The 23,511-nt window shown below is 42.2% G+C and overlaps 2 pseudogenes; both read left to right on the top strand.

Annotated features, from left to right (window-relative positions):
• The first annotated feature begins 1,652 nt into the window (after window positions 1-1,652).
• Window positions 1,653-2,541, top strand: LOC121292374 (annotated as a pseudogene).
• A 5,960-nt stretch (window positions 2,542-8,501) lies between these two features.
• LOC121292373 lies at window positions 8,502-18,186 on the top strand (annotated as a pseudogene).
• The last annotated feature ends 5,325 nt before the right edge of the window (window positions 18,187-23,511 follow it).

The raw sequence follows: 23,511 nt of genomic DNA, 5'->3' as shown, positions 1-23,511 counted from the left end.
TCTCAAGGACAATTAGGGATGGGCAATAGTCCCAGGCAGCGATGCCCACATCCTATTGAATGAATAAAAAAAATTCAGCCCATTTGATCTGGCATGATATTCGTTAACATAGTGATCCACCACTGGTGCTTTGCGACAGGAGTGTGCACCATCCACAGGGCGCACTGTACCTTCACATGTCTTCTCGCCCCCCAAAGCCGGACATTTACCAGCTAGAACAGGGGTATCCGACCTTTTCCCATGAGGGGTCAGATTTCAATTTTTTTCTCACTCATGTGCCCAAATTTTGGAAAAATGAAGTTTGGCACAACATTGAACTTTAATTTAGAAACAGGACAATGTCAAAGCAATAAATTGATAATTAAAAAGAAGTAATTAATAAGACAGACCATTACAAAGTGCCAAGCAGCAAGGCTAACTGATAAAAACTTTTTTGCCTTCTTTGCTTAGGAAGCAGTGCCAGGAGGAGAGAGATTTGGCTCCAAGCACTGGTCACCAGGGAAGGGGGAGGGGACTGGGCCAAGCTAAGGAGTTGATTTTAACTAACACTGACCTTGTGTTCGCCTCTGGTGGCACAAATTCTGAGCTGGCCTTGGCAGGATTCATTTGAAAGTCGGGGTCGGAAATGCAAAGCCTTTCAGTCTGGGGTGTCCTCCTCTTCTGGCCTGCTTTTTTGATAGGTTTCAGGTGAGGAAGGAAGAAGAGGGGAAAGGCGTGTGTGCCCAGCTCACTCACAGTCTCAGTGTTCGACCTCTTCTACATTTACACACACACACACACACACACACACGTACACACACACATACACACACACACACAAACACACACGTACACACACACACACACATTCACTCTCTCTCATACACACATATACAGGCAGGCAGGCACACACACTCACAGACTCAGTCACTACACCCCCAGGCCTGCGAGGTTTGGACATTTTGCCGCTTAGGAGGAACTTAGGGTAGTTATGAAGGTGCCAAAATGAACATTCTCATTCCGCCCTGTCTGAGACACCTTCTGCCCCGGCTGGGGGGTGTGGGGGGAGCTGGGTGGGCACTGTTGCTACGACTGCTGTTTCTTGAGGCCTCCCCTACACGCTCCAACATCTTGACCACTGTGATCCTTTAGGGGCCGTGCCTGGGTGGGAGGGTGAGATAGAGAGTGCAGACAAAGATGGAGAGAGAGCGTACCATGGCCACTCACCTTTACACTGGTCACTGCTGCTCCAATTACAGACTGTTCCTCTGAAGTGATCTGGTGAGCCAATCAGCAGCAAACGCGGGAGAGAAACAGCCAGAGAGTCGGAAGGCTGAGACTTGAACACAAAAATGCCAGAAATGTAAGAAATATAAATATGTTTTAAAAATGGAAATAGTATGGGGGAATGGGCAGGTGTAGGTGACAGATTGGATGGATACCTTCGAGAGCTGACACTGAAACAATGGGCCAAATGGCCTCCTTTCGTGTATTAAAGTTCCATGACTATATTGTTTCATAACCTCTCTGCTTTTACCTTAGGGAGACAAGTTTCAGCAAAAAAGAATTAATTATAAAATTATATTAAATGGTTTGAAATCACAAAAGCTGCATCTCAGAGGAGCGTGTGAAATATACTTACCTGATGAAAAGTTCCAGTATTCTGTTGATCGATGACCAACTGTTCTATCGACCACACTATCCACCAAATCCTGTTTCCCACGGTCTACATTGCTGTCTTCATCATCGGACTCCCAACTAATCTCCTGTCCCTGTATCACAGCTACCTGCAGATCAGACAGAGGAATGAGCTGGGAGTCTATCTCTGTAATCTGACCATCTCAGACCTGTTGTATCTCATTTCCTTGCCCTTCTGGGTTGAGTATATGCTGCAGCACAATGACTGGGTCCACTCCCGGGCACTCTGCATACTCAGTGGTCTGCTCCTCTACCAGAATATCTGCATCAGCATTGGCTTCCTCTGCTTCATCTCCATTAATCGCTTCCTCGCTGTGGCCTACCCTCTGAGATTTAAATTCTTACACACCAGGAAGGCTGCAGTGTACATCAGTGTTCTCATCTGGATCAAGGAGATTCCTGCTTGCGGCTTTTACATACACTCCCAGGTTCTCAGTAAAGACAATGAGAATGACACCTTGTGTTTCGAACATTATCCCATTGATTTTATTCATTTACGCTTACTATAAAGTGCTGACTGTTGTCCTTAAGGTACGAGGGCTTCAAGGAGAGAGGAAATTAAGAATAAAAAAATTGGTTTCTGAATCCATCATCATTTTCCTTGTTTGCTTTGCTCCTTATCACATTCTCCTGATGATCTGAACAATATTCAAGTATGAATGTAAATTTGCTGACAATGTTTTTGAGCTTTACCATTTTGGAGTTCTGCTGATGAGTTTAAACTGTGTGGCTGATCCCATCTTGTACTGCTTTATATCTCAGAATTCACACGGCTGGTTAACCAGGTTCCTGGATCCTGTTACAAATCTCATTCCTTGCAGAACAAGAAAACAAACCGAATATGAAATACCCAGTTTGAAATAATTCCGAGGCTGTCCTCAAGCTCGTTTTTCTTTACCATTCTCCCTTCCCAAGCCACTTGACTGCAGCTTTATCAAACAAAATTTGACACCAAGTCACAGAAGGAGATATTATTGGACCAGATTTTGGGGTAGAAATAGCAGTGAGGCTGCTAATTTGCTATTGTCCGTTTTGTGTTCTCTCGAAACATTTTCACTCCTCCCTTGCTGCCTGATCCCAAGATCATTCCATTGTCATTCCTGAGATGTTTGGCATGAACTTATTGAAACATTTAAATCCTGGTTGGACTCCCCTCAATATTAATGTCACTGCTACACATACTGAGATAGACAAGGTGATGGGGAGTCAAACAATGGGACAACACTGAGTATGAAGTTCCCTATTCTGATAGCTGGAGGGACTGACCCCTCTCTGATAAAGTCCAACCACACAATCCTCCAGCGAGGTTTAGCTTCAGTCTCGCCAGTGAGTACATTGTGTGCATTGAGACAAACTCCCCACTCCAAAAGTGTTGGGAACTTGACAGCATTTACCAGCAGAATTTATCTACTCAGGGCTGAGTTTCTAAACGGCTTCAACAGTTTTGTGACTTTCCAATCCATCTTTTAGTTTTCCTGCCACATATTTCATTCAGTGTCAGGAGTTGCAAAAGACTCTGTTCTGTCTCCTGTGTGTTCACAAACCTCAGCATCGAACTGAGATGATCAGAAATTATGGACAGGGCAGAATCTGACCTCGTTACTCTTTGGATAACTGAACAAATGTACTTGCACCAAGCTTACTTTAAACAAGGAAACAAAGAAAGAGATTACATTTCTAAAGCACCTATTACAACCTCAGGATGTGCCAAAGTTCTTTACAGCTGATCAAGTACTTTTGAAGTGTAGTTACTGCCATACTCTAGGAAACATGGCTGCCAATATGGGCACAGCAAGCTTTACAAACAGCAATATGATCCATACAAATAATAACAAATAATAACATATAATCACACAATAATCACACAATATTGTGATAATGAAGCAGCATTATCCCTTCCCACAATGTCATCAAATACAAAGATGAGTATAGATGTTTTATCACCTTCCTGGTGTCATCACTTTCGCTGTCTTTCTCCTCCTGCTCTACAACCCTCCCCAATATCTGAGCTCCTCCAATTCTGGCCTCTATGAGCATCCCTGATTTCTGTTAATCCAGCATTCACTGCTCTGCCTTCAGCTTCCTGGAGCCTGAACTTTGACATTCCTTTGCTACCTGTCTTCCTCATGAAAGAGATACCTTAAAACTTACCACTTGATCTTATTTTTTGCTCACCTGTCCTAATCTCTCCTTACGCAGCTCGGTGTCAAATGTTGCTTGATAATCACTCTTGTGAAATGCCTGGTGTCGGACATAAAAGGAACCTTTAAACAAACTGACTACAGAAGCTTGACCATTTTAACCAGCATGCATTAAAAACTGAAGAGTAGTAAGGGGACAAATGCTTCTTCTCAGCCTGCTTAGAAATAAACCTGCTGAACTGTGAAACTAAATAATTCTATTGGGAAGAAGAGATAGTGACGGTGAAGAGAGACATTGGAAAGTGGATCAATCAGGGATAGACCTTGGAGATGGTCTGAGTGTGCTGTTGACCACATCTATGAACAGATTTATCTGGATTGCAAGCGGCTTCATGTGATAGGAAAGTTACTGAAAGATAGTTAGAGATAGACAGACAAATTTGGGGTGTGTTCAAACCATATGGTTTCAACAAAGAGCTCATCATATGATTGGACATTGAGTTTTCAGCAGAAGGTTCATAGGGCAATATGACTCCGTCAGTGAGACAACTCGGGTCTACCTTTAAAAATGGGTGTAAGAGATTAGAAACTTTGTTTTTTGTTTTTGTTTTCAAAAAATAAACTTTTTTCATAAAATGTATTGACATAAATTAAATAACAGTTCCAATTTGATGTTACATAAAGTGCAATACTGTTTAATTTCTTTGAATGCAGTATGTGGCACTCCAAGTTACTTCAATATATCAATATGTTTTCAAACAGCTTAGATTTACAATTCTGATTTCATATCAAACATTCCTGGATACGTTGTTCAGAGATAAGCATTAAATGACAGAATAGAAAATGGTGTGAGGGAAAATGAACAAAATCTGTAATTTATGTGATGGGGAAATTACTGAAAGATAGTTAGAGAAAGACTGACAAATTTGGGGTGGGTTCAAACCCTATGGTCTCAACAAAGAGCTCATCATATGGTTGGACGTTTTGTTTTAAGCAGAAATTTATAGGGCAGTATAGCTCTGCCAGTGAGACAACTCAGGTCTACCTCTAAAACTGGGTGTAAGAGATTAGAAACATCAGAGACCTTTCCTGTAGCCAACAGGAAGATTCCTGAAAAAACTCAGCAGGTCTGGCAGCATCGGCGGAAAAGAAAAGAGTTGACGTTTCGAGTCCTCATGACCCTTCGACAGAACTTGAGTCTTGGACTCGAACTCAAGTTCTGTCGAAGGGTCATGAGGACTCGAAACGTCAACTCTTTTCTTCTCCGCCGATGCTGCCAGACCTGCTGAGTTTTTCCAGGTAATTCTGTTTTTGTTTTTGTTTTTGTTTTGGATTTCCAGCATCCGCTGTTTTTTTGTTGTTATATTAGGAAGATTCCTGACATTGGGATGGAAGCAGACCTGCAATCAACATAAGCTACCCACTTTAGGGTGATTGTACAACTAATACTGGTGACATATTTGAGCATCCTGGTGCTATATATTTTAGAAGTATTAACTTGCTGGGAGTAGAATAACAAAGCAGATTTGAAATTTCATTAATTTCCATTTGCCTCACCTGTTTTGAATCTGTAATTGTGCATACAAATAAGCTAACTCTATTAAATAGAACAATGTTTTGACTGAGTCATCAGTTTGTTCTGTTGTAATTCGCAGGTCAAAACAATCTGTAAAACTGAGAGAGTGTTTTAGAAGAAAAAGGTTTAAACTTTGGACGTTTTGCTCATGAGAAGTGCCATTTAAGTGCAAGTTATTGATATTGTTGTTGGCATATTGAACTCAAATAATGATCAAAATCCCAAGCAGTTGAACAGAACGCCACAATATTTCCTATTTTCTGACCAGGGTATTTTCTAACCTACATTTGACTACAAAGGCTTCTTTAGACCTACCAAACTGTAACCAACACCCTGCAACAAGCGGGACTCCATGGGGAGAATCTTCTCCTGTCAGGCAGGTGGGCTGGTCAGGAGCGGGTGTGGGCAGGCGTGGAGCCGATTGCCCACCTGTGATTGACTGCGCGCTGCCATTTTACGTGGGCGGGCCAATTAAGGCCTTCCCAGGGTGACGCACGCCTGGTAGCGCTCAGCGATATCTGTGCGGGCGGGGGGTGGTGTGAGGTGGGGGGGTGGGGCAGAGGGGTAGTCAGGGCATGTGCTTTTTCACACATTCGCACAAAAGAGCACAGAAATCTCCCTGAGGCAGCTCCGTGACCCAAAGAGATTAAGTTCAAGTTCAAACCTCAAAATACAAAAAGTTAAAAATCATTTACACATGTCCCCCCATGTGACAGTGTCCCGTGAGCTGGGACATGTTTATCAAATGTTTCATAAATATTTATTAAGTTAATAAATCCTTGATGAAACCTCATCCCGCCCATGGATGCGAAGGCTGCCTGTGCTCTTCATCTGCCCGTCAACCTTAAGGTTGGACAGGCAACCCTGTCAAATTGTTTAATTAGTTTAACAATGGCCTTAACAGGCCTTTGACAGTACAACAGGCGCGCAGTGGACTCCCGCCGAATGCAAGATCGGAATGACGGGCGGTGACATCGGGACGCACGCAGGGACAAACAGAAAATTCAGCCCCATGAATCTACAGAGTCTCACCATTTGATTCATTCTCTAGATAGAATGTCAGATCTATTAATATTAATCAGAGAGGCTCAGACAGAGAAAACCTTTCGCAAAGACAAAAGTATAAAAAGCACTGAAAATAATCTAACCAGGTTAACTGAAATTACACAGGAAAAATTAATATGGGCAGAAAATAATTGTCTCGGTCATAATGCCCAGAAATGGGGTCAACACATGGGCCAGAGGGCGTTGGTGCTGCTGCCAGTGTTAACTGCAAGGAGACATTGGCTCACTCACTCAGCAGGTCCATATACAATAGTAGATCAGTTAACAAGCTCCAATGAACCCACCACATCTACATGTTAAGAGCCTTCTCTCTTTCACTTAGACATTTTCATGTATGTAGTCACTGCCTCTTGAGTGGAGAAGGAAGGAGAGATTAACTAAACTCTTAGAGCAAAATGAGTTCCGTGCTTAACTAGATCACTCTCTCAGCTCTGCCAACTTTTACAAAGAAATAGTAAGACAGGAAATTGTTGCAAGGTTTTCAGTCACTGTTCTAACATATCCAGGCTACACAACGTGGTAAGGACAACCTGTCAACCCCAGTGCACCAACACTCACACTCTGTGCCAGCTAATCAGAGGTAATGTACAGCTGGGGAGTGGGTACAGTGGGGACGGGAACAGGGAACAATACAGTCAGCATAGGGCCAACGATCATCACTTGGGGGGTCACTAAGGAGGGCACAACATGGTTCTGTGGAGACTGCTGTGAACCAAATGACTGAGCAGAGACTGGCACCTAACTGATGCCAGTGCGTAGACACTGGAGAAACTCATGGATGGGGTTTGGGGGGGAACCAGGCACAGGGCCTGGTAAAAATTTATCAGTTGTCGGCATTTAGAGCAGAGGATCATCCCATCCACACGCCTCACATCTCAAGAGCTTCGGAGTTTGGATTTCACCAATAGAAAACATATCCGCTACGTTGCAACATCTGGCAGATTCCATTTACATTAATAACAACCCTGTTTTTAGACAGGCCTGTAAAATGAGGAGGGTTTACATAAACTAGACTTGCACTCCCTGGATTAGAAAAGGTTAAGGAGAAATTTCACGGAGTCTTTAAGGAATTTGAAGGAAATCGATAGGCGACATACAGAGATTGTCTGTGGGTGGCTAAAGTAGGAGATAACCACAAGGCCAGAGCCAGACCAATCAGGAGAGATGAAGCAAATACGCCTTAGCCAAGGCTGGTAGTAGTTTGGATCTCTGTCCCACACAAAGCAATAAATTCTAGCTCAATTCACAATAATACTCCTCAGATCGATAGATCTATTAGCCAGTATTATGAAAGGATATGGAGCCAAGGCGGATGGATGAAGTTAGGATATGGATCAGTCATGATCTCATGATCTCAGTGAATAGCAGAACAGATTCGTAATGTAATAAAATGTTGACCAACAGCTGAAAGAAATGTGGCACAGCTACTCCAGAAAGTCACTGATTATAAATCGATGATGTTAAAGTAAGTCATTACACAGAAAATAAAAGCACAATGCTGCAGATGCAGCCCATCTGACATAAAACCCCAAAGTCCTGGAAATTCTCAGCAGCTCTGGCAGCTTCTGTGGAGAGAAAAACTGAGTGAACGTTTCAAATGCAATATGCTTCTTCTTTGAACAAATTGATCTTCAGGTTGTGAATATTGCAGCACAAAATCAGGAAGTACATGTGGTCTTGGATGTGGTTGTCTTCCCTCAGCCTTGTCTTTTCTTCAGGAAATACCTCAAAATGCTTAGTCCTTCCTGATTGGAATAACCTCTCATTCCTGCACCTTCTCCATTGCCTCTATGTGCTCCATGGAGCTCAGTGTATTGTAGAGTTTTCAGTATAGTGACTGCAAAGGGCTCCACATTGAACACAGGATGTGAGCATTGCTTGAGACATCAAGATGTTGCTATTGATTGTCTCCGTGGTTTCTCTGCCTTTGACCTCAAGGACTTTGCAGCTCATGTTGCCTTATTTGCATTCACAAGTCCAGCCTTTTCCTGCCTCGAGTTTAACCGAACTCCCTCCAGCCCAGTCTCAGTTCTATCACACCCAGTGTAAACCTAAGGGAGAAAACATCAGTGTTACCCAACTCTAACAAGCGAAAAGAGATGGAGAACTTCAAGGTGTACAATTCAATCAATCAATCAGACTAAAGGAATTGGTGCTGCTCCTTATAGACTACAAGCAACTGATTTACAAGCAACTGGTTAGTATGTTTCGTTTTCACATAGATTGAGAGAGAAGCTGGTGTGGTTCTCTTTAGAGCACAGAAGGATAAGGGGAGTTTTCATAGAGGTGTGTGAAATATGAGCGATTTTGACAGAGTAAATATAGAGGAACAATTTCCAGTGACAGAAGGGATGTTAATGTGAGGATACAAATTTAAGGCAAATTGCCAAAAACCAGTGGGGAATTTTTACGCAGTGAATTGTTCTGAACTGAAATGTGCTCCCTTGAAGTGTGATAGAAGCAGAATCAAAAGGAACTTCCTAAAGGGAAATGGATAAATACTCAAAAGGAGAAATTTGCAGGACTATGGGAGAAAAGCAGAGGGGAATGGGTCTAAATGGATAGCTCTTTCAAAGGCCACAGGCATAATGGGCTGAATAGCCTCATTCTATGCTGTAAGATTCAATGATATATGCAACTGAATCTCACTTGGATCCACAAGGCGAAAGAGATGAGCTACAAGAGGTCTGAAATTATCAAATTGCACTATTCTCCACAATGGCATGTATCAACATTTCTCCCTCAACCAGCATAATCAAAATGTATTATCTGGTCATTACTGACATGCTGTTTTTGGGAGATTGCTGTGTGCAAATTGGTTTCTGTACTAACAATGTTGTACTTCAAAATGTATTTTATTGATGGTGAGGAGCTTTGAGACATTCTGGGGCATGAGAGATGCTTTAGAGATACAAATCTACCTTCTCTTCTTCCTGTGCTGTTCAATTCAATGATTCTATTGTTGGATAAATTCCTTCCTGCAGGGGAAATATGAACAATAAAGAAGGGTTAATAAACAAGCATCAGAACCGCACACTGACACAGTCCTCAGGAACTGATAAGAGAATATTTATTAGAAAAGGAAGTTACAGTATTGTGTTGAATGATGACCAACTGTTCTATCGACCACAGTATCCACCAAATCGTGTTTCCCACGGTCTACATTGCTGTCTTCATCATCGGCCTCCCAACTAATCTCCTATCCCTGTATCACAGCTACCTGCAGATCAGACAGAGGAATGAGCTGGGTATTTATCTCTGTAATCTGACCATCTCAGACCTGTTGTACCTCATTTCCTTGCCCTTCTGGGTTCAGTATATGCTGCAGCACGATGACTGGGTCCTCTCCTGGGCACTCTGCATACTCTGCTCCTCTACCAGAATATCTACATCAGCATTGGCTTCCTCTGCTTCATCTCCATTAATCACTTCCTCGCTGTGGCCTACCCTCTGAAATTTAAATTCTTCCACACCAGGAAGGCTGCAGTGTTCATCAGTGTCCTCATCTGGATCAAGGAGATTCCTGTCTGCGGCTTTTACATACACTCCCAAATTCTCAGTAAAGACAATGAGAATGACACCTTGTGTTTCAAACAATATCCTACGCAGTCAGAGGACAGATATTTAAATATTTACAAGCTCTCTACTGGGTTCTTCCTCCCTTTGATTGTATTAATTTAATCTTACTATAAAGTGCTGACAGTTGCCCACAAAACACATGGGCTTGAAAGAGAGAGCAATTTAAGAATAAAAAAATTGGTGTCTGTGTCCATCATCATTTTCCTGGTTTGCTTTGCTCCTTATCACATTCTCTTGATGATTCGAACAATATTCGAGTATGAATGTAAATTTGCTGACAATGTTTTTGAGCTTTACCATTTTGGAGTTCTGCTGATGAGTTTAAACTGTCTGGCCGCTCCCGTCTTGTACTGTTTTATATCTCCGAGTTCACACGGCCCGTTAACCAGTCTCCTGGATCCTGTTCGAAATTTCCTTCCCTGCAGAAAGAGAAAATAGTTCAAAGATGAAATCCCTAGCCAGAAATAATGTTGAACCTGTCTTTCAGGCTTATTTATCTTGGCTATTCACCCTCACTTGTCTCGTTGCAAAAAATGCGAAATAGGTGTAGAAGTAGGCCATTTGGCCCCTCGAACCTGCTCTGCCATTCAGTGAGATCATGGCTGATCTGTTTGTGTTTCGAGTTCTACAAACACATCTACCCCCGATAACCTTTGATCCCCTTGCCTAACAGGAATCTATCTACCTCTGCCTTAAAGATATTAAGTGACACGGCTTCCACTGCCTTCTGAGACAGAAACGGCCCAATTGGCAGCGATTTTCCGTGGCCTGTCCAACCTCATGGGTGGCGGAGGGTCCAATTGCCCAGGCGGGCTTTACATTTTTGATGAAACCTCATCCAAGGACGGGATAAAATCTCCGTTAGGATTTAAAATACAATTAAATATCACACAGTCCAATGTGAGACAAGGTTTTTCCTTATCTCTGCCCTATAAGGGCGACCCCTAATCTGAGAACAATGCCCCCTAGTTCTGGGCTCACCCACAAGGGGTAACATCATTTCCATGTCAACCTTGTCAATATCATTCAGGATCTTATATCTTCAATCAAGTTACCCCTCACTCTTCTGAACTCCAGTGGAAAGAAGCCCAGTCTGGCCAACTCTTATGACCGATGCGAAGGTAAAGCAAAGTTATTTTTCAAAATCCCAGAGGGAAACTTTAAACACTCTCATAACCTATAATTTTAAGTGTTATGTTTGAGATGCAACTCTAAGTTCAGGAATCAGACCACTAATTCACGAGGTTTTACATTAAACTAAATGAAACATTTTATTAATTTACATAGGTTAAAATATATATACACATGGCTACAAATTACTCCTATCACAAATTGTAACACATTCTCAAACTAATATCTATTAAGGCAACAGCAAGCCATAGGCTTAATCAAACACCAGGCAAAGCATTTTCACCTTATGAATTCAAAATGAGGTTCTTTTCATTGTGGAGCCACTTGGAGGCCTGCAGCTGCCTTTTGGTCTTACATTGTCTCTGCCCTGCATACCCGAAAACTACTGAAGTTATACCTACCAGCTCCATTGAATGTTAACTCTCATTCTATCAACAACCTCTTTAAACTTCACCTTTTAACAATGAAACCCCTTTCATAGTAACAATTTTATTACTAACATAAACACATTGCTTGGTAGCTACTAGAACGGCGTCAATCTTCACCCCACTACTTGAATGTTCTATTCAAAAGATGAAAATGCACACTATCTCCCTTCCATATCAAAACTAGTACATGTCAAAGCACCCAGACTAACTGGCTTTAATCCCATTAAGATATGCCCGCAAACTAAGCCCCTATTTTAAAAGAAAAATGTTTTCCAAAATATTATATATGTTAATAGCTCCATGACACCAACGTGTCCTCATAAGACAGCCCGCTCATTCCAGGTATCAATCTAGTAAATCCCCTCTGAACCACCTCCAACACATTTACATCATTCCTTACATGAGGAGACCAAAACTGCACACCGTATTCTAGATGCGACCACCAATCTGCTGTATAACCGAAGTATAACATCCTTACTTTGATGTTCAATTCCTCTCATAATAAAGGATAGCATTCCATTAGTCTTCTTAGTTACATGCTGTACCTGCATGCTAACATGTTGTGACTCATGCACGAGAACACCTAGACCTCTTTGTACCTTGGAATTCTGTAGTTGTTCCCCATTTAAGTAATACTCTGCTTTTTTATTCTTCCTGCCAAAGTGAACAACTTCACATTTTCCCACATTATACTCCATCTGCCAGGTTTCTGCTAACTCACTCAGCTTATCTATATCCATCTGCAAACTCCTTAAGTCTGCTTCTTCACAACAATGTTTCCTACCTCTCTTTGTGTCATCTGTAAATGTAGCTACCATACCTTCACTCCCCTCAGCTCAGTCATTGATATAAATTGTAAAAGGTTGAGGCCCCAGCACAGACCCCTGCAGGACTCCACTCATCACATCCTGCCAATCAGACAAAGGCCCATTAATACATACTCTCTGTTTTCTGCCAACCAGCCAACCTTCTATCCAGGCTAATATATTACCCCCTACACCATGAGCTTTTATTTTCCACAATAATCTTTGGTGTGGCACCTTATCAAATGCCTTCTGGAAATCCAACTACAGCACGTCTATAGGCTCCCCTCTATACGCAGCAAATGTTACTCCTTCACAGAGCTGTAATAAATTGGTTAAACATGATCTCCCTTAAACAATTAATGCTTCTCAATTACCTTGTGGTAATAAGGAGGTGCAAATGAATCTTTGGGTGGTGAATATTTGGAACTGTCAACCCTGGAGGGTTGTGAGGCTCAGTCATTGAATATGTTTTAGGCAGAGATTGATAGATTTCCCGTTATTAATGACATCAAAGGATTAGTGAAGGAAAATGGCATTGAGGTAGAAGATCATGCATGATCAAGATGAATGGCAGAGCAGACTCGATGGGCTGAATGTTCTGCTCCTGCTTCAATTTCCAATCTTCCTATATCACAGGCCAGGAATAACAATGAGGCTGTTAAATTGTTATTGTCCGTCTTGCGCTCTATTAAAACATCTCACTGTTTATTATATTTCTCTACCATCAAATGTTACCAATTGTTCACAAGGTTGATGTGTTTCAAAGAGATCAGATATTAAAAAGAAAACAATGGCATCTGAGTCTATCATCATTTTCCTGCTTTGTTCTGCTGCTTAGCACAATGTCCTCATGCTCTGAACCATTCTGTTGTCAGTCCTAAGATATTCGACGTGAATTTGTAGAAAGATTTTAATCCTGCTTGACTCACCTCAATTTTAACGTCTCTCCAACTCCTATTGAGATAGACAAGGTGATGGGGAGTCAAACAATGGGACAACATTGAGTATGAAGCTCCATCTTCTGACAGCTGGAGGGACTGACACCTCTCTGATAAAGTCCAACCACACAATCATCAAGTGACGTTTAGCTTCAGTCTAACCAGTGAGTACATTGTGTGCATTGAGACACACTGCCCACTCTGAAATGTGTTTGGCAATTGACAGCATTTACCAGCAGAAGTTATCAACTCATGATTGAGTTTCTAACCGGCTTAAATGGCTTATTCCAGTTTTGTGACTTTCCAATCCATCTTCGAGTTTTTCTGCTCCCATATTTTAATCAGTCTCAGGAGTCACAAAAGTCTCTGTTCTGTCTCCAGTGTGTTCACAAACCACAGCATCAAGGTGAGATGATCAGAAATAATGAACAGGACAGAATCTGATCTCGTTACTCTTCAGATAAGTGAACAAAGTTAAAAGTACTTGCACCAAGCTAAGTTTAAGAAAGGAAACAAAGAAAGAGATTACATTTCTATAGCAACTATCATAACCTCAGGATGTGCCAAAGATCTTTATAGCTGATGAAGTATTTTTGAAGTATAGTTACTGCTGTAATCTAGGAAACTTGGCTGCCAATATGAGCACAGCAAGCTTCCACAAACAACAATATGATCCATAACAAATAATCACGTAATGTGTACCCAACAAAGCAACATTATCTCTTCCCAATCAATCCACATCGTCATCAAACACACTGACTAGTGGAGATATTTTATCACCTTTCTGGCCTCACATCTGGCTAGCTCTCTATTCTCCTCCTGTTCTACAAACCCCCCGATTACTGAGCCACCTTCAATCCGGGCCTCTTGAGCCTCCGATTTCCATCAATCCATAGACACTGCCCTGCCGAGAGCTACCTGGGCCCTGAACTTTGAAATTCCCTCTCTACCTACCTCCCTCATTAAAGAGGCAGCTTAAAACTTACCACTTGGTCTAACATTTTGCTCACTTGTCCTCATCTCTCCTTTTGCAGCTCGGTGGCAAATCTTGTTTCATAATCACTCTTGTGAAATGCCGGGCGTTAGACAGTAAAGGAGCCTTTAAACAAACTAACAACAGAAGCTTGACCATTCTAACCAGCATGAATTGAAAATTGTGAACAGTAGTAAGGGGATAAATGCTTGTTCTCAGCATGGTTAAAAATTAACCTGCTGAATTGTGAAACTAAACAATATTAGAACCATAGAAAAGTTACAGCACAGAAGGGGGCCATTCAGCCCATTTTGTCCATGCCAGCCTGAAGACACCCAGGTGCCCTTTCTAATCCCACCTTCCTGCACCCGGCCCATAGCCCTGCAGCTTACAGCACTTAACGTGCAGATCCAGGTACTTTTTAAAAGAGTTTAAAGTTTCTGCCTCTACCACCAACTTGGGCAGCGAATTCCAGACACTCACTTACCCTCTGTGTAAAAAAGTTCTTCCTCATGTCCCTCCTACACCTTCTGCCACATATCTTGAATCTATGTCCCCTGGTTCTAGAATTCTCCATCAAGGGAAACAATTTTATCCTGTCCACTCTATCTATTCCCCTCATAATTTTCTACACCTCAATCAAGTCACCTCTCAGCCTTCTTTGTTCTAAGGGAAATAACCCCAGCCTATCCAATCTCTCCTCATAGCTACATTTTCTAACCCTGGCAACATTCTTGTAAATGTTGCTGTTGGAAAGGAACAGAGATAGTGATGGTGAAGAGAGACATTGGGACTTGGATCTATCAGGGGCAGATCTTGGAGAACGTAGAACTTAGCTAAGATGAGTTGAGTGTCCTGTTGACAATATCGGCAAATGTCTTTCTCTGGAGGGTTGATCACAAGAAGCTTCATGTGATGGGAAATTACCGAAAGACAGTTAGAGAAAGACTGACAAATCTGGGGTGGGTTCAAACTGTATGGTTTTACCAAAGAGCTCATCATATGATTGGACGTTTTGGTTGAGGCAGAAAGTTCAGAGGTCAATGCCAGGACACTGGATAGGCTCATGAGAGGAAGTGGGAGTGGGGGTGGGGAACGAGGCACATGGCTTGATGAAAATTGATCAGGGCTGTCGGCATTTAGTGCAGAGGATCATCCGCCTCCACATCTCAGGGGATTCTGAGTCTGGATCCCTCCAATAGAAACCATATCCGCTACATTGCAACATCTGACAGATTCCATTTACACCGGGACTCCCAGCGCACTTTGATAACAACCCCGTTTTTACACAGGCCTGTAAATTGAGGAAGATTTACAGAAACTAGGCTTGCACACAAAGGCTGCTTGAAGTGTGGAACTCTGCTCCATAAAAAGCAAGAACCTTGCTCAGTTATTAATCTTTAGATCATTAGATATATTAGCCAATGTTATGAAGGGATATGGAATCAAGGCAGGGGAATGAAGTTGGGAGACAGGTCTCATGATCTCAGTGAATGGTAGAACAGATTTGTAATGTAATAAAATGTTGACCAACAGCTGAAGCGAATGTGGCACAGCAACTCCAGCAAGTCTCTGATTATAAATTGATGATGTTAAAATAAGTCATTACACAGAAAATAAAAGTACAAAACTGCAGGTGTTGGAAATCTGAAATAAAACCAGGAAGTCATTACACAGGCTTTGTATTTTCAGCCGGAAATATACTCAGCACTGTGAGATATACCCAGCACTGTGAGATATACCCAGCACTGTGAGATATCCCCTGCGCTGTGAGATATCCCCTGCGCTGTGAGATATCCCCAGCTCTGTGAGATATCCCCAGCGCTGTGAGATATCCCCTGCACTGTGAGATATCCCTAGCTCCGTGAGACATCCCCAGCGCTGTGAGATATCCCCAGTGCTGTGAGAAATCCCCAGCATTGTGAGATATCCCCAGCTCCGTGAGATATCCCCAGTGCCGTGAGATAGCCCCTGCACTGTGAGATATACCCTGCACTGTGAGACATCCCCAGCACTGTGAGATATCCCTAGCTCCGTGAGATATCCCCAGCGCTGTGAGATATCCCCAGTGCTGTGAGATATCCCCAGCACTGTGAGATATCCCCAGCATTGTTAGATATACTCAGGATTGTGAGATATACCCAGCAATTTGAGCTATCCCCAGCACTGTGAGATACACCCAGTATTGTGAGATATACTCAGCACTGTGAGATAAACCCAGCATTGTGAGATATACCCAGCATAGTGAGATATACCCAGCTTTGTGAGATTCACCCACCATTCTGGGATATACCCAGCATAGTGAGATATACCCAGCATTGTGAGCTATCCCCAGCATTGTGAGATACACCCAAGCATTGTGAGATACACCCAAGCATTGTGAGATACAGCCAGCATAGTGAGCTATACCCAGCATTGTGAGATACACCCAGCATTGTGAGATACACCCAAGCATTGTGAGATACACCCAAGCATTGTGAGATACACCCAAGCATAGTGAGATACAGCCAGCATTGTGAGCTGTACCCAGCATGGTGAGATACGCCCAGCTTTGTGAGAAACACTCAGCATTGTGAGATATGCCCAGCATTGTGAGATACACCCGGCATTGTGAGATACACAGCATGGAGAGATATACCCAGATAATACTTACATGCCAAACAGCATAAATAGCAAGTGATCGATAGATCTAAGATTATAGAACCAACAGATCAGATCTAAGTTCCACAGTCGTGAATGGCAGTGGATAATTAAACAGCTCACTGGAGGAGGAGGCTCCACAAATATCCCCATCCTTAATGATGGGGGAGCCCAGCACATTAGTGCAAAAGATAAGGCCGAAGCATTTGCAACATTCTCCATCTCGGCTTCCTCCAGAGGTCCCCAGCAGCACATATGCCAGTCTTCAGTCAATTCACTCCACTTGATATCAAGAAATGTCTGAAGGCACTGGATACTGCAAAGGCTATGGGACCTGACAATATTCCAGCAATAGAACTGAAGACTTGTGCACCAGAACTTGCCACATCCCTAGCCAAGCAGTTCCAGTGCAGCTACAACACTGGCATCTACCCGGTAATGTGGAAAATTGCCCAGGTATATTCTGTATGCAAAAAGCAGGACAAATCCAATCCAGCCCATTAATGCCTGATATGATATGGCAGGTGGTATTTGCTGGGCTAACCAAATCCCAAAGGGAAACTTGGTCAGGCTATCACAATGATTTTGCAATTTGCATTTATTATGAGAAGGTATGTGTACTGAAGTCAGAAGTAAAGATTCCACTACCACTTTTGGGGATTTTAAATATTAAAACATTTATTAACAAAAGAAAAGAAAAAGTGATTCCTGCTTGCGGCTTTTACATACACTCCCAGGTTCTCAGTAAAGACAACGAGAATGACACCTTGTGTTTCGAACATTATCCTATGCAGTCAGAGGACTGATATTTAAATATTTACAAGCTCTCTATTGGGTTCTTCCTCCCTTTGATTTTATTCATTTACACTTACTATAAAGTGCTGACAGTTGTCCGTAAGGCCCGTGGGCTTCAAGGAGAGAGGAAATTAAGAATAAAACAATTGGGTTCTGTGTCCATCATCATTTTCCTGGTTTGCTTTGCTCCTTATCACATTCTCCTGATGATTCGAACAATATTCGAGTATGAATGTAAATTTGCTGACAAAGTTTTTGAGCTTTACCATTTTGGAGTTCTGCTGATGAGTTTAAACTGTGTGGCTGATCCCATCTTGTACTGCTTTATATCTCAGAGTTCACATAGTTGGTTAACCAGGTTCCTGGATTCTGTCACAAATCTCATTCCTTGCAGAACAAGAAAACAAACCCAATATGAAATGCCCAGTTTGCAATAATTCCGAGCCTGTCCTCATGCTCGTTTTTCTTTACCATTCTCCCTTCCCAAGCCGCTTGACTGCAGCTTTATCAAACAAAATTTGACACCAAGTCACAGAAGGAGATATTATTGGTCCAGATTTTGGGGTAGAAATAGCAGTGAGGCTGCTAATTTGCTATTGTCCGTTTTGTGTTCTCTCGAAACATTTTCACTCCTCCCTTGCTGCCTGATCCCAAGATCATTCCATTGTCATTCCTGAAGTTTTTGTCATGAAAATATTGAAACATTTAAATCCTGGTTGGACTCCCCTCAATATTAATATCACTGCTACACATACTAAGATAGACAAGGTGATGGGGAGTCAAACAATAGGACAACACTGAGTATGAAGTTCCCTATTCTGACAGTTGGAGGGACTGATACCTCTCTGATAACGTCCAACCACACAATCCTCAAGCGAGGTTTAGCTAGAGTCTAGCCAGTGAGTACGTTGTGTGCATTGAGACACACTCCCCACTCCAAAAGTGTTGGGAACTTGACAGCATTTACCAGCAGAATTTATCAACCCAGGGTTGAGGTTCTAAATGGCTTCAACAGTTTTGTGACTTCCAATGCATCTTTTAGTTTTCCTGCTCACATATTTCATTCAGTGTCAGGAGTTGCGAGAGTCTCTGTTCTGTCACCTGTGTGTTCACAAACCTCAGCATCGAGGTGAGATGATCAGAAATAATGATCAGGACAGAATCTGACATCGTTACTCTTCAGATAACTGAACAAAGTTAAAAGTACTTGCACCAAGCTTAGTTTAAACAAGGAAACAAAGAAAGAGATTACATCTCTAAAGCACCTATCACAACCTCAGGATGTGCCAAAGTTCTTTACAGCTGATGAAGTACTTATGAAGTGTAGTTACTGCCATACTCTAGGAAACATGGCTGCCAATATGGGCAAAGCAAGCATCCACAAACAGCAATATGATCCATAACAAATAATAACAAATAATCACACAATAATCACACAATACTGTGATAATGAAGCAGCATTATCCCTTCTCACACTGTCATCAAATACACAGACGAGTATAGATGTTTTATCACCTTCCTGGCCTCATCACTTTCATTCTCTTTCTCCTCCTGCTCCACAACCCTCCCCAATATCTGAGCTCCTCCAATTCTGGCCTCTTGAGCATCCATGATTTCTGTTAATCCACCATTCACTGCTCTGCCTTCAGCTTCCTGGAGCCTGAACTTTGACAATCCCTCGCAACCTGTCTTCCTCATGAAAGAGACACCTTAAAACTTACCAGTGGATCTAATTTTTTGCTCACCTGTCCTAATCTCTCCTTACCAGCTCGGTGTCAAATGTTATTTGATAATCACTCTTGTGAAATGCCTGGTGTCGGACATAAAAGGAACCTTTAAACAAACCGACTACAGAAGCTTGACCATTTTAACCAGCATGCATTAAAAACTGAGGAGTAGTAAGGGGACAAATGCTTGTTCTCAGCCTGCTTAAAAATAAACCTGCTGAACTGTGAAACTAAATAATGCTTTCGGGAAGAAGAGATAGTGACGGTGAAGGGAGACATTGGAATGTGCATCAATCAGGGATAGACCGTGGAGATGGTCTATGAACAGATTTATCTGGATTGCAAGGGGCTTCATGTGATGGGAAAGTTACTGAAAGATAGTTAGAGAAAGACAGACAAATTTGGCTTGGGTTCAAACAATATGATTTCAACAAAGAGCTCATCATATGATTGGACATTGTCTTTTCAGCAGAAGGTTCATAGGGCAATATGACTGTCAGTGAGACAACTCGGGTCTATCTTTAAAAATGGGTGTAAGAGATTAGAAACTTTGTATTTTGTTTTTGTTTTGAAAAAATAAAATTTATTCATAAAATGTATTGAGATAAATTAAATAACAGTTCCAATTTGATGTTACATAAAGTGCAATACTGTTTAATTTCTTTGAATGCGGTAAGTGGCACTCCAAGGTACTTCAATATATCAATACATTTTCAACCAGCTTAGATTTACAATTCTCATTTCATATCAAACATTCTTGGGTACGTTGTTTGGAAATAAGCATTAAATGACAGAATAGAAAATGGTGTGAGGGAAGATGAACAAATACTGTACTTTATGTGATGGGGAAATTACTGAATGATAGTTAGAGAAAGACTGACAAATTTGGGGTGGTTTCAAACCCTATGGTCTCAACAAAGAGCTCATCATATGGTTGGACATTGTGTTTTAAGCAGAAATTCATAGAGCAGTATGGCTCTGTCAGTGAGACAACTCGGGTCTACCTGTAAAACTGGGTGTAAGAGATTAGAAACACCAGAGACCTTTCCTGCAGCCAACAGGAAGATTCCTGACATTGGGATGGAAGCAGACCTGCAATCAACATAAGCTACGCACTTTAGGGTGATCGTATAACTAATACTGGGGACATATTTGAGCACCCAGGTGTTATATATTTTAGAAGTATTAACTTGCTGGGAGTAGAATAACAAAGCAGATTTGAAATTTCATTAATTTCCATTTGCCTCATCTATTTTGAATCTGTAATTGTGCATACAAATAAGCTAACTCTATTAAATAGAACAATGTTTTCACTGAGTCATCAGTTTAGGATCTGTAAAACTGAGTGAGTGTTTTAGAAGAAAAAGGTTTAAACTTTGGACGCTTTGCTCATGAGAAGTGTCATATAAGTGCAAGTAATTGATATTGTTGTTGGCATATTGAACTCAAATAATGATCAAAATCCCAAGCAGTTATACAGAATGCCACAATATTTACTATTTTCTGACCAGGGTATTTTCTAACCTACATCTGACTACAAAGGCTTCTTTAGACCAACCAAACTGTAACCAACACCCGACGACAAGCGGGAATCCATGGGGAGAATCTTCTCCTGTCAGGCGGGTGGGCTGGTCAGGAGCGGGCGTGGGCAGGCGTGGAGCCGATTGCCCAGCTGCGATTGGCTGCGCGCTGCCATTTTACATGGGCGGGCCAATTAAGGCCCTCCCAGGGTGACATGAGCCTGGTTGCGCTCAGCGTTACGTGTGCGGGCGGCGGGGAGTTGGTTGTATGGGAGTGGGGTAGAGGGATAGTCAGGGTCTGTGCTTTTTCAGGCATGCACACAAAAGAGCACAGAAATCTCCCTGAGGCAGCTCCGTGACCCAGAGAGATTAAGTTCAACTTCAAACCATAAAATACAAAAAGTTAAAAATCATTTACAAATGTCCCCCCATGTGACAGGGTCCCGTGAGCTGGGGCATGTTTATCAAATGTTTAATAAATATTTATTAATTTAATAAATCCTTGATGAAACCTCATCCAGCCCATGGATACGAAGGCTGCCTGGGCTCTTCATCTGCCCGTCAACCTTAAGGTTGGATAGGCAACCCTGTCAAATTGTTTAATTAGTTTAACAATGGCCTTAACAGGCCTTTGACAGTTCAACAGGCGCGCAGTGGACTCCCGCCGAATGCAAGATCGGAATGACGGGCGGTGAAATCGGGACGCACGCCGGGACAAACAGAAAATTCAGCCCCATGAATCTACAGAGTCTCACCATTTGATTCATTCTCTAGGTAGAATGTGAGATCTATTAATATTAAGCAGAGAGGCTCAGACAGAGAAAACCTGTCGCAAAGACAGAAGTATAAAAAGCATTGAAAATAATCTAATCAGGTTAACTGAAATTACACAGGAAAAATTAATATGGGCAGAAAATAATTGTCTCGATCATAATGCCCAGAAATGGGGTCAACACATGGGCCAGAGGGCGTTGGTGCTGCTGCCAGTGTTAACTGCAAGGAGACATTGGCTCACTCACTCAGCAGGTCCATATACAATAGTAGATCAGTTAACAAGCTCCAATGAACCCACCACATCTACATGTTAAGAGCCTTCTCTCTTTCACTTAGACATTTTCATGTATGTAGTCACTGCCTCTTGAGTGGAGAAGGAAGGAGAGATTAACTAAACTCTTAGAGCAAAATGAGTTCCGCGCTTAACTAGATCACTCTCTCAGCTCTGCCAACTTTTACAAAGAAATAGACAGGAAATTGTTGCAAGGTTTTCAGTCAATGTTCTTACATATCCAGGCTACACAGCGTGGTAAGGACGACCTCTCAACCCCAGTGCACCAACACTCACACTCTGTGCCAGCTAATCAGAGGTAATGTACAGCTGGGGAGTGGGTACAGTGGGGACGGGAACAGGGAACAATACAGTCAGCATAGGGCCAACGATCACCACTTGGGGGTCACTAAGGAGAGCACAACATGGTTCTGTGGAGACTGCTGTGAACTAAATGACTGAGCAGAGACTGGCACCTAACTGATGCCAGTGCGCAGACACTGGAGAAACCCATGGGTGGGTGTTGGGGGGGAACCAGGCACAGGGTCTGGTGAAAATTTATCAGTTGCCGCCAGTGAGAGCAGAGGATCATCCCATCCACACGCCTCACATCTCAAGAGCTTCCGAGTTTGGATTTCACCAATAGAAAACATAACCGCTACGTTGCAACATCTGGCAGATTCCATTTACACAGGGACACATTGATAACAACCCTGTTTTTAGACAGGCCTGTAAATTGAGGAGGTTTCATATAAACTAGACTTGCATTCCCTGGATTAGAAAAGGTTAAGGAGAAATTTTACGAAGTCTTTAAGGATTTTGAAGGAAATCGATAGGCGACATAGAGAGATTGTCTGTGGGTGGCTAAAGTAGGAGATAACCACAAGGCCAGAGCCAGACCAATCAGGAGAGATGAAGCAAGTACGTCTTCACCAAGGCTGGTAGTAGTTTGGAACTCTGTCCCACACAAAGCAATAAATTCTAACTCAATTCACAATAATACTCCTCAGATCGATAGATCTATTAGCCAGTGTTATGAAAGGATATGGAGCCAAGGCGGGTAATGAAGATGGGATACGGATCAGCCATGATCTCATGATCTCAGTGAATAGCAGGACAGATTCGTAATGTAATAAAATGTTGACCAACAGCTGAAAGAAATGTGGCACAGTTACTCCAGAAAGTCCCTGATTATAAATCGATGATGTTAAAATTAGTCATGACACAGAAAATAAAAGCACAATGCTGCAGATGCAGCCCATCTGACATAAAACCCCAAAGTCCTGGAAATTCTCAGCAGTTCTGGCGGCTTCTGTGGAGAGATAAACTGAGTGAACGTTTCAAATGCAATATGCTTCTTCTTTGAACAAACTGATCTTCAGATTCTGAATATTGCAGAGCAAAAACAGGAAATACATGTGGTTTTGGAAATGGATGGCTCTCCCCTCAGCCTTGTCTTTTCATGAGCAA

This window comes from Carcharodon carcharias, chromosome 20, assembly GCF_017639515.1.
Source record: "Carcharodon carcharias isolate sCarCar2 chromosome 20, sCarCar2.pri, whole genome shotgun sequence".
Taxonomy (NCBI): domain Eukaryota; kingdom Metazoa; phylum Chordata; class Chondrichthyes; order Lamniformes; family Lamnidae; genus Carcharodon; species Carcharodon carcharias.
The sequence above is the reverse complement of the archived record's forward strand: the minus strand, read 5'-3'. Positions and strand labels throughout refer to the sequence as shown.